A 17,620-nucleotide genomic window follows, 5' to 3' on the forward strand; every position below is an offset into this window, starting at 1 on the left:
TGGCCCGATAAGGCGAACGTACTGAAAACGAGGCTAGCACAACCGGACAAGCGCTGGCACTCTGCCAAGTTCACTTCCCCCCTTGCTAGAGCTGACGCCAAAAGTAAACACACCGTGATATTATCGCTGCGCAGCATCTTGGGGCGCTGCCAAGAAATGCGTTGTGGACCGTGACGGCGCGAAACAGAGGGACGCATTTTTTATTTTTTTTTCAAATTCTTTGGCAAAAATCGGGAGTGGGTGGGTTCATTATACGAGTGGGTTCGTTGCGCAAGTAAATACGGGACATATACCGTAATGCAAATAAATGGTTCTTGCCGGTTTTCTCGCGGCCATTCGATAATTCAAACTTTTTTCCTGGTCCCGTGAAGTTCGAATTAACGAGCTTTTACTGTATTGAAAAAGCACTACATTCAAAGCTGGAAAAACTTGGCCAGCAGTCGTCAAATGCGTCAAACAAAGCCAAAGAGAAACTACGCGCGAGCGGCGTCGGCTCTTCCATCAGCCACCGACACTCCCCTAAACTGCTGCCGTTCCAAGTGGCGGTGTCACCACGATTGGAACAGCAGCCCTTCCATTAACTGTCGGCACTCCCTTGAGCACTGAGTGCGCAGTTGAACGAAGAAAAGAAAATGAAAAATTCTTTCGAACAAGCATGCAGAATAGCCGAATGCAGCAGGGTAGAGCTGTAAAGCAAACATGGAATTGCAACCATGCTGTAGCATCCCTGATATTTTGTTTTCCTCGCCTTTATTTATGGTGCCATGCTTTGGTTTCGATTGTAAGTTGGCCCACCGCTTTGTGTTTTCAATTAAAAAAAAAATAGGTCATCTACAATCATCTAAATACGGTATGTGCCCTGTACAGGTGCCTATTCCCTGCGGGTGTACGTGTCAAAAACAAAGAAATTCTGGATTCAAATGCAAATTGGTTCTTTCTAGCGAGAATTCTAATTGTGTACTATTTACCTTGGTAGCTTGTGCTGGCAGTTGTTTTTCTACACAAGTGATCTATCGCGCGAGAGTAGACTTATGGCAGCCTCCGGTGTGTGTGTAATGCTGCAAACAGCTTTTGTTATATCTCATATTAAACTGTGGTAACCATCCTGTGAGCTTTTCATAAGAGATTTAAACTTCATTTAAAAAGGATTTGAGCAACATTTAAACGGTGGAAAACACTTAGTTTGTAAATTTTTTGCCATGGGTCATTATTGTATACCGTGTCATAATTCACAAGCAGCGTATCTTCTTAAATTGCTGAAAACACGTAGGAAAGCTTTGGCCATCAGTGGCATGGTCATAGGTGCCTTCTGCAGTAGTTTGCTGACATGGGCTCGTCTGTGCGTTTCAAGTGGTCATTGCGTCACTTGCTACCGCTGCTAGCTGAAGAGAGGGCAAAGAGAGTGGGAAGGGCAGTGCATTTCTAGCCCACTTGGCAGGCATCTTTTGAGAGGGTGCTGGCTTTGGATGCTCGACAGGGATTGTGATGACCAGTTTTTGTAGGTCGCTTGCGGAGCAGTGTTTAAACTCTGCAAGCCGTAGGAATTGTAGCTCAACCATTTGAGGCTATTACTGGTGACCTCCCTGAAATACTGCTGTTTTGTTTACATCATTCTCCTCGTAGTAGTGCCTTCTGTTGTCATTGGTTTTCCTGATGTCTTCTTCAAGAGTGTAAGGTAACGTAAGAATATGAGACTGTGCTTAGGTTAGGCAGTCTGTGAAATGAGGAAGCGAACATCTTGTGAGAAATCTGTGTGTTGTGTGGCATGTTAGTATGACATTGGTATGGTCCATGGATGTGTGAATGTTTTAGGTTTTTCAGCAAGCACACATTAATCAGAATTCTTCTCCAAGGTACGTTCCTGTTTTTTTGTGCGGACTACTGATTGTAGGTTGAAATTGGATGTATGCTTGTGCGATGTATACACTTGTCCTTGGTGTTTGTTGTCGCACCAGCTAGCATTTTGGCCAGCTGCAGCATACGGGGCTGGTTGAAAGACTGGCCAAGTGCCTTTGTGACTTTCTGGCCGCAAACTGCGATTTTCCGCATGTGTGAATGGCGGTTGTAACTCGTCATCGGTTACCAGTTCGCTGCATGACCTCTGTGGCCGACTCCTGTAAATGTGCCATGTAGTAAGCGTGCGAGGTGAACAGAGCTCGAGCAGCGTCCGAAACGTTTGTACGAAGAAGCTGTCATCCAGCTGGAGCTCTGTTCTGCAAGGGTGGTCCCTCGAGGTGCTCGCAACACTCACCAGCAGCAGAGCAGTTGTGGCTCTCAATTGCGATGAAGAGAGCAGTGATGCTGTTTCTGTCTGTGGCTTGGAAAAGCCGCAGTTTTGTAAACCACTTTTGTTTGCAAAAAGGGCGATGCGTTCAGACTTGATAAAATGCATGTGGGAATGTAATTTTGCTCTTGAGCGATAAGAATTGCGTTTTTGGCAGTGATGTCAAAGTTGCTTGGGCAGGATCAGCGTTTGTTTCTGAACTGGTGTGCTTCTGAGACTGTCGACGCTATGGAACTTTTTGTGGTATCTGAGCCCATGCTGCAAGGAATGGGGTTACCGGCTCAAGCACATTTTGGTAACTGCACACACCTTCACATCTGGTGCAATGACGCTCTGTCGTGCAGCTGAGCAGCACATTTGGCTGTGCTGCTTCAGTCCATCTGTTAGCACTTTAACGGGGCAGTCATTTGAGGTGTACAAGTTCGTATATTGGCCTATGCACAGCACTGCTATTGATACTCAGTGTTGACTACATTTCCTGTGTGCTGGATGAACAGCTTATAAATTTTTTTCAGTAACATTAAGCATTGTGCAGTCCGCCGACGTGAGTTAACATCAAAGAACTGCATTTCACGTAGTTCCATTGTGGCCAAGTGCTTTTCTGAATGATTTCTGGATATTGCGTGTTTTTGTTTGCACAGTTCCATTGTAGCCAAGTGCTTTTCTGAATGGTTTCTGAATATTGCTTGTTTTTGTTTCCCTCACGGAAGTTCTCAAATCTGGCAGCTAATCGGGCGTCTTCACAGCACTGTTGTTGCTATGACCTATGACCATGCAAGTCTTTGATGGCAGCTTGACATTTGACTGCAGAAGTAAAATAGACTTGGAGGAGGAGACAAAGCAAGCAATTGACACATTTTTCTAGTCTGTTATTGAATAGTTGGTCGTAGTTTGTTGTGCATAGTTTTTGTTTGGCAAGATTGTAGAGCTCTTCTACAGCAATTGCAGGCATGCCATGTTTAAGCTGTTCGCCTGCAAATATTATTCCTTGTCAGTGTCATATAAAGGCAACTAAGGTTTTTACTTTCGAGCCATTTGTGCCAAATGCCCTCAGACAGTGTTCTTGTGTAGAAAACATTGAGGAGTATTGTGTTTGCAAAGGTATTCCACTGGGGCTCTTTGGCAGAAGCCACTTCTGCTGTGCACTTGCTGTTGCTGTCCATCCTGGGAAACTGAAAGGCAGCTGCACGGAGCTCCCGCTGCCGGATTGCTTTTCTGTGGACGAACACACAGAGCAGTCCGGGAGTTTTTATTTCACTGTCATTTGGCCCTTTTTAAGTTTGCATTCTGATGCCGAAAAACATCTGGGAAAAAACAGCGAGGGCAGTAGCCTGTGCAAGTTGGTGGTGGCAGCCCGTGCTGTACGTGTCTCAAGAAAGTCTCGCTTGTAACAGCCTGGCCTCATGAAGGCAGTACAAAGACACTGGCGCTAGATGGAAGGGGGCAGCATACCATGCATTTTCTTTGTTATATTTTTCGTTTTTTATTTCGTTTTTAATCACCCTGCCTCTAGCATAGGCGAGCCCTTAGTGAGTGCATGTGCGTCACACTTTTCTTCGTGCAGCAACTGAACTTTTGTCCCCCCCCCCCATTGGCGCTGTTGAAACAGGTGTTGGCATTGGCTGATTGGTGCATGGCTGGAGGTTATGGAGACCAGTCACATGTACCAATTGGTCTCCTCTGGACTGTGTAATGGCATAAAGCGTAGGGAACAAAGCGATGCATGTGAGATGTTTTGTATGTTTATAGACTCATGCGACTTTGAATGTACAAGTTCATGATAGTTGGCACTTGTATCGTCTGTGCATTGTATCCTCAATTTTTGGTGCTTTTTAGGGCTTCAAAGTCCAGTTTGTTGCATTCTCATGTCTTGGCTGGTCGCACTCATGTCATCTGCGCCTGCTTTTGTTCTGGGGGAAAAAAAACTGGGAGGTTTGTTTTGGCAGCTGCCAGCCAACTCTGCTGGTTTGGGTGGAAGGGCGTTTGCCATTTATGCAGCTCTGCTCCTCTGACAAGTGCAAAGCGTAATGCGCTTGCCTTCGAAGAATTTATTGTGAGTAGTTCTTTCGTGGAATATTTCAAGGTGGCCCTTTTGATGACCCTCAAATTCAGCACGACTTGCAATGTGCCCAAGGTAGCACAGAAAAACACTGAATTGCAATTTTGGAGTGAGATAATTGCAGTTTGGAGTGCAGTCAGTATTCCCCTATTAATTAATGTGCTGCATGTTCTGTCGCCCAGTGACAAATTTAGAGGAGCTCCTGTTCGAACTACTCATATCCATCCGCCTGGAAAGCATAGGCAAAAGCCAAGTAAAAACACAGTGGAGGTGAAGTCGTACTGTAGATTGCAAGTTGGATGCAACTGAAACTCATTTTTTTTTTTTGCCTGGTGCACTCCTCTTAGTTCTGTAGCAATGACGTCTATATATACATATATATATATATATCCCTTTGCTTTCAGGTAAAGCCTGGTCTTACGTGATTCTTGCACCCTGAACACAGTTCTTAAAAACTGGGTTGCAGCTGATTTCTCCCCAAAAATGCCCCTCCTAGAGTACACACAGTTGCAAGGGAATGAGGGGTTATTTAGATATATGTATATAAGAATCAGCAAGGCGGAAATTTGGGCGAGTTGGTAAGTATACATGATTTTGCTCACAGCGCAACAAGAACGGGTCACAAGACGAAAGAGTGACACAAACAAGCGCTGAACAAACAAGTGTTCTTTGTGTCACTCTTTTGTCTTGTGTCCCGTTCTTGTTGCGCCGTGAGCAAAATCATGTATACAAAAATACTATGCGCTTTCCTGAACAATGCTGAAGACGCCGCAAGAAGATTACCGGATATTCTGTGCTTATTCCAGAGGAGTGTTTATTTAACTGGTGGTCTTAAACTGCCCTCAAAAAGGCTCTGATAACAGCTCTAATAAAGTTGCGGTACGCCTGGGATATTAAAGAATGCCGATTCACGAATGTCCTCCAGCAAGAATTATTTTAATGCGCTTTGTAGAAGCTGAGTTATCTGTAGTCACTTTTTGCACGCTGAAAAGTCGGTGTCCCTCCGCCGGCCCCACCTCCGGGGGCGGAGCTTCCTGACCCACATGAGCTGCGCCATTTATTTATTGGCCGTGGCCATGGTAGCTTCCTTACGTCTGAAAGAATGTAACCAATAGCCATCTCTGAACTGGTGTACGTGGGAGCACACAGCGTAGGAGGGTGCGAGCATAAAATGTCGCCGGGAAGGGCTTGCCAACTTTTGCGTGTGATTGTGGATTCTTGCTGTGTGTAGAATTGTGTTAATCGGCTCGGGTGTTTCAGAGCCCCTTTAACACTTGTTATTCCTGGCGTGACTTAATTTGAGAATATGTTCGAAAAGCAACTTTTAGAAGCGCGGCGCCAAAGTACGGGTGGTGACCAGGCATTTATCCAGCATCATTGTTTCAAGTGCTATCCATGCTAACGGCTACCCGTTCCAGGGCTCTTACCTAGTTAATATAGCCTGTGATGTTTAATAACTGTTTTCACAGTGTACAAGGCAGGCAGGTCTTGCTTGTACGCGAAGCGCTGCATAGGAGATTGACAGTTTATGTGACAGACATTGATTGACAGTTTATATGACAATAGATGAGAAAAAATGGCATTTGGGGAACCATGTATTTCTGTGCAACCTGTCATTTCCACGTTTTTGAAGTATTTGCAAAAAAAGAAAAAAGGTCATTTTGTGTCCTGCACAAAAAACGCTTATATTAAATTGTCTTTTGCTGCAAAAAAAAAAAAAGACCCTAAAAAACTCAACTTATGAAATTTTTTGCCGAATAACCCAACTTGTACCTGAATTTGAATGAATAAAATATCACCCAAATTTTACCCCTCCGAAGTCTGGAAGAAATAAAACACTAAAATGAAAGGCCCTGCACGTATATGCTCAGGCCCAAACTGCAGTGCCTCTTTTGAGAAATATTTCACCCGCTCTTTTCCGAGCACGTGTGGAGGACCATGTCACATTTTGGCCATGCGACTCTTCCCCGTGTTTGCTGATGGGAATCCGCTCCTGTGTTTTTAAGGTTTGCTTACCTGCTTAACTGCACAGTTTTCAGTTCTTGGTGAAGTGGTGTTCATTGTGGTCAAGGAGTTCTTTTCTCCAGTGAACTGGATTCTGCTGTTCACAAACTGTTGCTGGGGAACTGTGTTGACCGTAGAGCAGAACCACAAGTCCTTGGTCCAGAGTACTGCGTTGTATAGAACATCTTGGCCAGTTTCACTGGTGTCACATGGAAAAATATTTAGGTAGCCTCGGCACTGACCCCAGTCACTGCAACATTTTATGACCGCCTTAAGTGGCCGTTTCAGTTATGAAAAATATTGCTCCGACCTGTTTAGGGCTGTGCACCCCTCCCCTTTGTAACAGCTAGAAGTCGCACCATGCAAGTTGCTCAGAACTGTTGAGGACTTGTGACTCTAGATCATGGGGCCAGAATTAAATGGCTTTGTATTTTCTAGGACGCAAGGAAGAATTGTTAGGTGTTGCAAAGGTTAAAATAGTTCTTTGATATGTTCATTCTTATTTTAATTCCAGCCTTGCCAATATCCCTGTGCATAAAGCAGGTTGGTGGGAGTGATGTTCCACAATAAATGTGCCTCACGATTCTGATGTATGATTTTCTTTTCTGAGCATTAGTATGTTGCTACAGCGCAAAATGCATCAAGATCTCTGATTGCAGTCACTGCATCTCGGATCTTGATAGAACAAACTGCAGAAGTCACCTACTGTCTTTGCAAAAAGTAACCAGGCTCCATGGTATGCTTGGTATTTATGCCATCCCCACAAGCTCAGAATCTGTGAGCAAAGGAGAATCCTTGTCATCACCTCTCAGGGCTTTTGATCTCTAAAGAATCTGGAAGTACTCCACTGCATGAGTGAGAATCAAACCATGCAGCCTGGTTACTTTTGGCGAAGACTGTACATGCACATAATCACATGCTTTTATGTGTATGCCACGTGCGAGTGCACGTTAAAGTTCAGACATCTCCAAAATTTCTTAGCTGCTTTTTGTTTTCTTTTGACAACCATTGGGTCTGCTTTCAATTTTCTCATTTATTAAATAGGATGCTTTCCTTCTACTGTTTATGAGTGAGTGAAGGTTTGTTTAGGGTGAATTGGTGGGTGGGGCGGGGGAGTGTTTCTTTTGAAACGGGATAGTGGCAGTTCCCACTATGCTAGGCTTCTTTTCCCTGAATTTTCTTCAAACAGTCCATCAAATCCACAGTCATGTGAACGATGACTGTGACGTCCAAGTGTGCTTGTAGGAATACATGGAAAAAAAACTCCGTTATCATTGCTGCTTCGTTGTTTTAATTCATTACAATGCTAAAGCCAGCCTGCCTCAAGAGCCGGAATGACAACAAATATAGAAGCAGCGATTAAATTTCAGTTTTCTCATGCCTCGCGTTTGAAGTTGAAACAGCATGACAAAAATTTGATTATGGTTTGGTTTTGTTGATGGGGTTTAACGTTCCAAAGCAACTCGGGCTGTATAAACGACACCGTAGTGGAGGTCTCCGGAATAATTTCGACCACCTGGGGCTCTTTAACATGCACTGACATCGCACAGTACGCTGGTCTAGCATTTTGCCTCCATCGAAGTGCGACCATAATAATAAAGCAGCGCGTAACAAGACCGGACAAAAGGAGGAACATTGAACAACACAAGCGCTGTCAACTGTTTATTCCTTGCTGTTTCCACATACAAATGCATGAACCACACCATGAAATAGGAAAGAGCGATCAAGTCAGCTGATACAAGCAGTGCAACTCAGCCCTTTGCTGGTTGCCATCGATTTAGAAAAGCTCCTTTGCTGATAGTGCCAGTGATGCCACGCTCACACACTTGTTTCCTGCACGTGAAATATTCAGAGCCTCAATAATCTCTCTAACATTGTGGCGGTTTATAATTTGGCTTTTTCCAAACAGTGGCATGCACATCTTGGACGGCCCCATTCCTTAGATTGGATCTTTTAGTGGCAACAGTGCTGGCTTATGTAGCCCAATTTTCTCTAACATTGTAGTCATCTTCTTTTAACCTGCTATTTACACATCTCCCTGTCTGTTCAATATACTCATGGCCACAAGACAAGAGTACGGTAGACAACACCCTCTTGACTGTTGACAAATCGTTTCTGATGTTTAATTACACATCTTTTTTTTCTCTTGGTTACCGCACGGATTTGTCTTTTTGCAAAGCATAGACAGTTTTATGGGCGCTGGAAATACGTCTTTTACACCTGCTGGTTTTCTTTTTTTTCATTATGTTGTGGGAGGTCTGATGAATGTAAGGGATGACAGCTACTTTCTTGCGATCCTGCTGTTATTTGGTACCTTCCTGCTTCTTGAATCGTCGTGCTTTTTCCTTTTTTTGGTGCAGGCCTTCAGCCACAGAAACCACTAGTGGCCCAGGGTACCCAGAATCAGACATTCGTCTAATATGTAATGCCAAGCTTTCTTACATCGTGCTCGCGTGAGCTTTTTAGTGCATTTGTTAGGCAGTACTTGATAATGCCTCTCTTTACCAATGTCGAATGCGCTGATACCGCTGGTATCAGCGCATTTTTTTTTCCACGAGGTTCATAACCCTATCAGACGCGATTAGTGCGAAAATCAAAACTCAGAAATAAAATAGAGTTCTTGTCAGGAAGCTCATGCGTCAGAATTAATGGGGCTAAATGTCTATTAAAAGTGTCTAGCACGTTGCAGTGTCCATATAAAAATCTGCCTTGTCAATGGTGATCAGAAAGTCGACAAATCTAAAAATATTCACAACTTTGGAGCCACTTAAGCTTTTGTCTAGGATCCTATCATGCTTTGCTATAAAGATGGTTTAGGTTTGGTTTATGGGGTTTAATGTCCCAAAGCGACTCTCTGAGAACAAGCGCTGTTAGAACTGCACCAAGCATCACTGATAAAAGCCCATTCAGGCATAATTTGGTACAGTGCAAAACAAAAACAGTACACTCGACTTGATTACTTCTGTATTTTGTAAATAGTGTACAAAGCTCTTCCCTGTCCTTTCTTGCTATCGCTCCTCTATACTTCTCCTGGCTATCCTCTCCCGTTCACCTCCGCTGGCTGCAGCTCGGGTGCTTAAAATATTATAGTTTGGTTTGGTTTATTGGGGTTTAACGTCCCAAGCGACTGAGGCGATGAGAGACTCCGTAGTGAAGGGCTCCGGAAATTTCGACGACCTGGGGTTCTTTAACGTGCACTGACATCGCACAGCACACGGGCCTCTAGAATTTCGCCTTCAAGAAATTCAGCCGACGTGGTCTAAAATATTATAGTAGGATACAACTTAAAAAAAAAAAAAAAACAGCAGTTGCTAACAGAATCCAGAGCCACTCCTGGGCGCGGCCATTTTGCGCCGACTGGTACGCCGCGGTGCGGGCGTTTCTTTGGGGACTGCGGCAAAAACATTGCCGAGCATGCTTCCGCAGCGTGGCTGTGTTGCAGGAAGTATTCACGTTATCAAAGGGAGCACATTGATGCGTTTTAATGACATTTAGTTTGACATTCACGTGAATTGTGCTGACGGTTAGAACGCGCTCGTGCTTATATCGCTACCGTCTTGGTGCTCCACTGCAAAAAAAAAAGTTTTTGTTCAATATCAAGTATTAGGTGTGCGGCTAGCATGCAGCTCCAGTTCCCATGCACTCTTAATCCTTCGGCCATATACCACCCACAAACAGGGCTTTCTTGTCGCATGCGTGGTGCACCAGTTTATCAACAAATTACCGCTGTGAGCTTAACTGAGTCGCAGCGCCAACAAAAAACAAAATTTGTCATGGTTTATGCAACATGGTGCGTAAAAACATACTTTTGCTTAAATTATCAAAGCTTGAATAGATATTAGCACCGAATCCAGCTTTCACGAATTCTGAGGTCCGAAGTCGCGTTCATTCTATTCTGTAGCTCTCGCCGCGTGTCACAGCGTTGCGTAGGCGTTTGGCTAAGTGTGAATGAATGTATTAAAATCGCGCATATTTTCCTATGATTAAGGTAGATAGCAAAAGCAGAAAGACACTACGGTAAACGCCCCCCCCCATCCCTATGACATGCGTGCGGAAAGAGCAACTGAAATCGGTAGCGGTCGTGCTTACAATCCTGTGCATGAAATGTGTTTAATGGAAAAGCAAGCTCAGCGCAAGGAGGTGATCGAAAACACGCGCTTCGTCGGGACAACCTGCAGTCTGCAGCTCGCCTATCTATTTACTACACCACTGATTGAAATCAATAAATTCACATTCCTGAGCCTAAAATTATTATAGATGATAGCGTACGTAAAAGACGGCAACAAACGACACGCCAGCGCAGAAATCTGCTTAGAAGTGCCGGTTTCCAGTCCGTACGCTACCTGGCCGACTACTCCGCGGGAAAAATCCTTGCTGTCTGCAATACTATTGAGCAGCGCCGCCGCACCAGCGACTCGGTGGAGCAGCGTCGCCGCTGCGGTGCCAGCGTTTAGAATCCTGAGCCAGCAGAATATCATCACTGAAAAACGTAGCGCGAAAAACGAGACACAGAAAAGGTGAAGACAGGACACGAGCACTAATGATCAATATCAATATCATCATGGTGGGCACAAACAACGCGACAGACGCGCACTGCCTGCCTCGCCGCACCTACTCACATCCAAATGAACCCAGCAAACCATGAATATGCAGAGGATGTCCACTAATGGTCCTAACGTCCAATGTCTATGTATCGATATCCTCTGCATGTTGAGAGGACTATCGGATTCAGATATCAGTTAGTGGATATTCAGATGACATTCATACATGTTTTTCTTTCAGCACAGTGGAAGATTTGGAAATGTGCAAACAGCTTACCAGAAAACACATTAAAATTATGTTGCCTTTAAATTTTATTTTTTTTTGCTTTCGCAATCTGAAGTTTTCAGGAATGAATTATTTAGGCAGTCAGCAATTACATGCTTTGATTTTATTTTATGCAAGCAAATGCATCTGAAGTACGATTATTTGAAGAAACTTCTCAAGTTAGACTGAAACCCACAAACGCCGCGAATTTCAAACCAGAACCGCAACTAGAACTGTATTGATATTAGGCAGCCCAACGGCCATGGGCATCATCATTAGCCGCGGCGGCCGCGAAGCGACGTTTTCTTGGTCCCTTTCAGCGTTCGTTTGCACATTTTATTTTTTTGCGTGTTCACATTTTCTTCGTTGTGGCGGCAAGCTTGTACGCGTCGTATACCGTCCTGTGCCAGCATTGTGCAGTGTACTGGGGGACTACGTGAAGAACGGCAATAATGGTGAGTTTTTGCACACTTTTCTCTCAAACAAGTGTTAGTGTTCGTTTGTGGCATTGTGCAGTTTTCGTGCTGGCGATTTCACCAGTCGGTTTATCAGTTCGTGGAGTGCATAGATAGCTTAAAAATGCATGGCGTTTAGTTAACTGGATTTGTCCCTGAAGCGGAGGCATGGTACAGTAGTGGCGCGGGAATGCCTGTGGCGGCCGCCTGGCATGCTATGACCCTCACTACAAAGGTAGAGTTTCCAGTCTCCGGCGGCTCAAGAAGACAGTTTTGGCAGATCTTGTGTTGGTGTAAAATTTGCTAACAGGTCCCCTTTCGTTGCAGCTCTTCTCTTCAAAACTAACTGGGCTTTGTTTTTAGTCAAGCTCTTCTGTTTAAATTTGCCTTTTGCGGTCTGACATTGCTTTTTCATCTTTGTGCTTTTAAAGAAACCTTTGTGGGTTCTTTCTTACTTGTAATTTTCTCCTATTTCAGTTGTTGCTCACTTCGTGATATTTGGTTCTTGACTGTTTTTGTTTTTCAGCTTGTGGTTTCTATAACTTTTGCTGAAAATATCTTTTTATTGCAGTGTGTCAATGCAAGTAGTGCTGAAAAAATTCTTGCTACTGTTCGTGTGCCCCAGTACGGGGTTACATTATATAAAATGAGTTGCAAATTGTAAACCTGTAATGCAACTGGGCGTGACCATTCTTCTCTCCTGTTCATTTTCAGGTATTTTGGAGAGCATGTTCAGAAAAGAGGCTGTCTGTATGTTGTCACTCACTAGCTGCATTTGCTCCATCAAGACAAAGAGCTGGTATGAAACTGTTTTTCGCGCTTCATTCTTAGGTTATTAGTCATGACCTATGGAAAGCAAATAGCTTTCACCAAATATATTCTAGTTCTTCATTAAAGACAGGCTAATTGCCAACTACTGCCACATCTTTCGTCTTAACATAACGCATAAAAATTCAAGCAATCACGTTTCACTGGCGTAATTAACTCACTTGAGTTAAACCTGTTTTCTCACACGTCCCAACTTTGGTTCCGCAAATGCTTTCATGAAGCACAATTTATAATGTTCGGTAGTGATTAACATACATTTATAGCTTCTGGGTCTGGAAAGAGCTTTGATTTTAGACGTCTCCAAGGCATGTTTCTATGTTAAACTCCAGGTTTCTACAATAAGACTGAGGCACCTCAACAATGACTATTTGGTTTTCTACAGGGTTGCTGACTTTCTTTCTAACTGCACATCATTTGACTGTTAATGCAACCAACTCTTATGGTGTTCCAATCCTTTCAGGCATGCCTCAAGGATGTGCTTTAGCATGTTAACTTTTTCTGACCTGTATTAGCAGTTCATTTAGTGTTGTTTCTGCTTGTTTTTTGCTGCTGATTGTGTCATCTACTGCTTAATAACTGATGGTTCTGACACTGCATCACTTCAGACTGAATTCAGTAACGCTGTGTAACGCTTTCTCTAGGATCTGGAGCTTTGCTTTCTGTTACAAATTTATGAGCATTTCTCATAACCAGGCACCCTGTTCTTGTTATTTTTACAAATAGTTGCCTGGACTTTCTGCATAGAAGTACTTTAGCATGCATTATACAACTTTTAGCAAAAATTTATGGAAGTCCAACTAGTATTGCTTAAGTAATATCAAAATCTAATTGCATGCTGATGCATTTGGAAAACAATTTTCACAATGGCAATGAAAAAGTACGTGCCAGCCCATTCCAATTTTGTTCCCATCCGTGTTTCCTCATGCTGCATTCCCCGATTATGATCTACCAACCAGACTTATTACAATATCGACCATTCATGGCTCTTTTTTCCATGTGTGCTTTCATACTGAATGTGTCCTATCGTTCTGCATAGATGCTGTTCGATCGAACAAGATGTTCTCAACAACACTGGCCGAGATAGAAGAAATGGTAAAAAAATGGCTGCAGCATGCGTCCTGCAGGCGGAAGCAGCTCCAGGAAAGGCACGCAAAGAAAGCTGAGGCAAGTTGATTCCCTTATACCTTTTGTGAGCTTGAGACTGTTTTTGTGTGTACAGTGATGACCAAAAGTGTGCTTGTCTGCATAGACCTGGCATACCCAAAGGTTACATTCCACACCTCGTGTTATCCACTTTTATGGAAAAAGATACTTTTGATTTTTGTGAGCATTTGTGTGCACACTATTAGTTTTTTGGTTTGCTGCCTCATGTAGCCTAACATTTTTAGTCCCCTGGTACACAATTAGGTGCAGTGCAAATTCACAAAGCTTGGAGCATAGTCTGCGTAGCTTAGATTGTTTCATTTAAGGCTAATTAATTGAGCAGATAGAACGCTTTGTATACAACTGAAAGAGCAAATATATTTCACAAAATCGTAAGCTTGGCACTGTGACCTCCAATGTTTTGGTGGTAGATTTTGGCCCTATAACTGATGTCATTTTTTTTTCTCAGAATTCGGTTTTATTTGGTTCGTGGGATTTAACGTCAAAAAGCGACTGGCTATGAGGGACGCTGTGTGGAGGGCTGTGGATAATTTTGACCACTCTGGGTTTTTTTTTTATCATGCACTGACATTGCTACACAGGCACCTTCTATGCCTGTGTAGCCTCCACAGCCAGGATCAAACCTTGGGTTGCCAGGCTCAATAGTCGAGTGCCCTAACCACTGACTGGTTAGAGCCCATGCGCCCTTACATCACATCTGTCTTCAAAATGATTTGAAGATGCCTAGGGTGACAATTTCATAGATCTGGATTTTAAAAATTTTGTTTCCAATTTTTTAGCAGTTTCCATTCCTAGAAAACGTTCGCCATTTGTGTTCTCTCTCCGCTGGAATGATAAGGACTGTTTTGAATCGAAGTTTGTTTTATGGGGTTTAACGTCCCAAAGTCACTCGGGCTATGAGGAACGCCGTAGCGAAGGGCTCTGGAAATTTCGACCACCTGGGGTTCTTTAACATGCACTGACATAGCACAGCATACGATAAATGGCGCCTAAATGCAGTCACTTTCTGAAAAGTTCTGTGATTTAGTGTATGCTAAAGCAGTTTCTGCTTGGAAAAAATTAGCTACAGAATGACACTACAGGCGAATACAAATGCAACTAGGAATCAAAACATTCAATGATGTGCTATTTGTACTAAATCACAGAACTTTTCAGAAAGTGACTGCATTTAGGCGCCATTTATCGTATGCTGTGCTATGTCAGTGCACGTTAAAGAACCCCAGGTGGTCGAAATTTCCAGAGCCCTTCGCTACGGCGTTCCTCATAGCCCGAGTGACTTAGGGACGTTAAACCCCATAAAACAAACTTCGATTCAAAACAGTCCTTATCATTCCAGCGGAGAGAGAACACAAATGGCGAACGTTTTCTAGGTATGGAAACTGCTAAAAAATTGGTAACAAAATTTTTAAAATCCAGATCTATGAAATTGTCACCCTAGGCATCTTCAAATCATTTTGAAGACAGATGTGATGTAAGGGCGCATGGGCTCTAACCAGTCAGTGGTTAGGGCACTCGACTATTGAGCCTGGCAACCCAAGGTTTGATCCTGGCTGTGGAGGCTACACAGGCATGGAAGGTGCCTGTGTAGCAATGTCAGTGCATGATAAAAAAAAAACCCAGAGTGGTCAAAATTATCCACAGCCCTCCACACAGCGTCCCTCATAGCCAGTCGCTTTTTGACGTTAAATCCCATGAACCAAATAAAACCGAATTCTGAGAAAAAAAATGACATCAGTTATAGGGCCAAAATCTACCACCAAAACATTGGAGGTCACAGTGCCAAGCTTACGATTTTGTGAAATATATTTGCTCTTTCAGTTGTATACAAAGCGTTCTATCTGCTCAATTAATTAGCCTTAAATGAAACAATCTAAGCTACGCAGAGTATGCTCCAAGCTTTGTAAATTTGCAGTGCACCTAATTGTGTAATTGTGACTACTATTTAATACTATGTATTGTGCTCTATTATATTCACAGGCCACTCGAAATCAAGTCGGGACCTCTCCAGAGTAGGCGTCCGCCATTCCTCATTTTGCTTGGATTGTGTCTGCACCTTGGCTTTGTCACAGTGGTGGGGTACCTGACTGGGTAATAAAGATACATAAGAATAATGGTGGTCTTGCCCAGTGCTTTGTTATATTGACACAGCATCATTACATTCAGCGTAGAACACCCGGCACCTCCCTCCACAACCCACAAAAATATTGGATGAATATCTATTCAGCGTCCATTAAATATCTCAGAGTGACCATATGTGGCCAAAATATGGACATTATATAAACATCCACTGTTATCAAAATGAAGCTCATATGGATATTCTATGGACATAATATGAACTTGTGAGAATATTATATGGACATCTGATATTTTATAAATTATATTATATGGATATCCCCTGAACATTACTTGGTTGGCTGGGAACGGAAAAAAAACTCGGAGATGTCACGCTAACGACTAACTGCGCGCAAGATAACCGCAGTACTGTCTGGTCGAGGGAAAATGTGAGTAGTGACGCACAGCACACACCCTCATACGTTATGATGAAGCACTACAACGACATAAGCGACAACACGTAAACATGCATTCTACGCGCGGCTCCGGCGCGATCCGCAGTCCATCGGTCCGCGCGCGCCGATAGATGGCGACTGGTGTCGAGAGTAGGGGCGCGCCAGCAGCCTGCGTGTGAGGGTAAAAGAATGCCTAGAATATACTATTCTAGGCACTATAGCCAGCTTCCAGGACGCCGCAGTATAAGCTGGCCAATCGCAACTGTAAACGAAATTATCTTTTTACTTTTGACTATATCAAACAAACCAAGTATCAAAATTCTAAAGCTCAATTTTTTCTTGTGATAAGCTTCTTGTTTAGGTAACGTTGTTTAAGCAGCGGACTACTTTTTCGTCTTGGAGGAATTCTTTTTTTTTTTTAAGTAAGCCACTACCACAACCACCAAAACGTGGGGCTTGGTGATCGATTTCGCCAAAACGACTCCAAGAGAGATAGAATGATGAACGGAAAGGCAGGGATATGAACTAGACGACGCCCAGTATGCTAAATGTAATGTGTGCCTTTTTGATTCAAGCTGGGTTAAAATTGTTGGTAAAAAAAAAGAATATAAAACAAAAAATTACGAGGAACTTTAGCGGCTAAAGTGGTGAAAGGCGAAAGCCTGAGTGCTGCATTCTGCTACGCGATTGTTCACTGTACATTTTGTTGGTGCATTAATTAACTGCCAATTAATGACGCTTAAGCTTCGCCTTTAGGAGTGGAACGCGACAGCGTGTTGTAGCGCTGCCACGGAGTCCAAGGAACGCCACCACCCGTTCGGCGCGATGCGTTGCCCTTTGAACGCAACGCTTTTTGAGGAAAGGAAATGGGGCTGTAATTCTTTGCCATCTCCGTGGACACCTGAGCCGCACCGTACAGGAAGGGAGGAAGTGTGAGTGAAAGAAGAAAGAAGGGCCGTAATGAAGAAAATGAAAATTGTATTTGAAGAAAGGAAATTACGCAGTAACTATTTCACATATCTCAGTAGACACTAGACGAAAATTGTATTTGAGGAAAGGAAGTTGCGCAGTAACTGCCTCACATATTTCGGTGGACACCCGTCAAAATTCGCGCGCGGTGACGTCACGACAATTTGGACCAATCTGAAAGGCGGACAAATACGCCTTGCTCGTCGGTAAATTGGTTTGTGAGGAAAGGAAATGTATCTGACTCTGATATCTCGGTGGACACCTAAACCTCGCCGTAACGGGAAGGGAGGAAGATGGGAGTGAACGAAGACACCGCATTCACTAGACGCAACTTTGTTCATTCCAAACCATCGAGCTGGTATGGCGGAGTGGTAGTGTGCTCGGCTCGCACTCCGGAGACCGGGGTTTGATTCCCAAGCTCGGCCAATTTCCTACTCGGTTTTATTTATTTATCTGGTCTGACTAGAAAGGTTTATTAGACTGATTGGTTAAGTAAGCAATTAACTAAACTCAGTCAAACTTACTTGGAGCATCACTATACGAT

At 43.5% G+C, this 17,620-nt stretch overlaps 1 long non-coding RNA gene across 1 annotated transcript; it reads left to right on the forward strand.

Moving 5' to 3' along the window:
* Nucleotides 1–11,005: 11,005 nt before the first annotated feature.
* On the forward strand, nt 11,006–13,821 carry LOC149344748 (uncharacterized). Its single transcript, XR_016282787.1, has 3 exons — nt 11,006–11,608; nt 12,323–12,407; nt 13,473–13,821. It is a non-coding gene; the product is annotated as an uncharacterized LOC149344748 (long non-coding RNA).
* The last annotated feature ends 3,799 nt before the right edge of the window (nt 13,822–17,620 follow it).

This window comes from Amblyomma mixtum, chromosome 5, assembly GCF_055824585.1.
Source record: "Amblyomma mixtum isolate Tamu chromosome 5, ASM5582458v1, whole genome shotgun sequence".
NCBI classification, from domain to species: Eukaryota; Metazoa; Arthropoda; class Arachnida; order Ixodida; family Ixodidae; genus Amblyomma; species Amblyomma mixtum.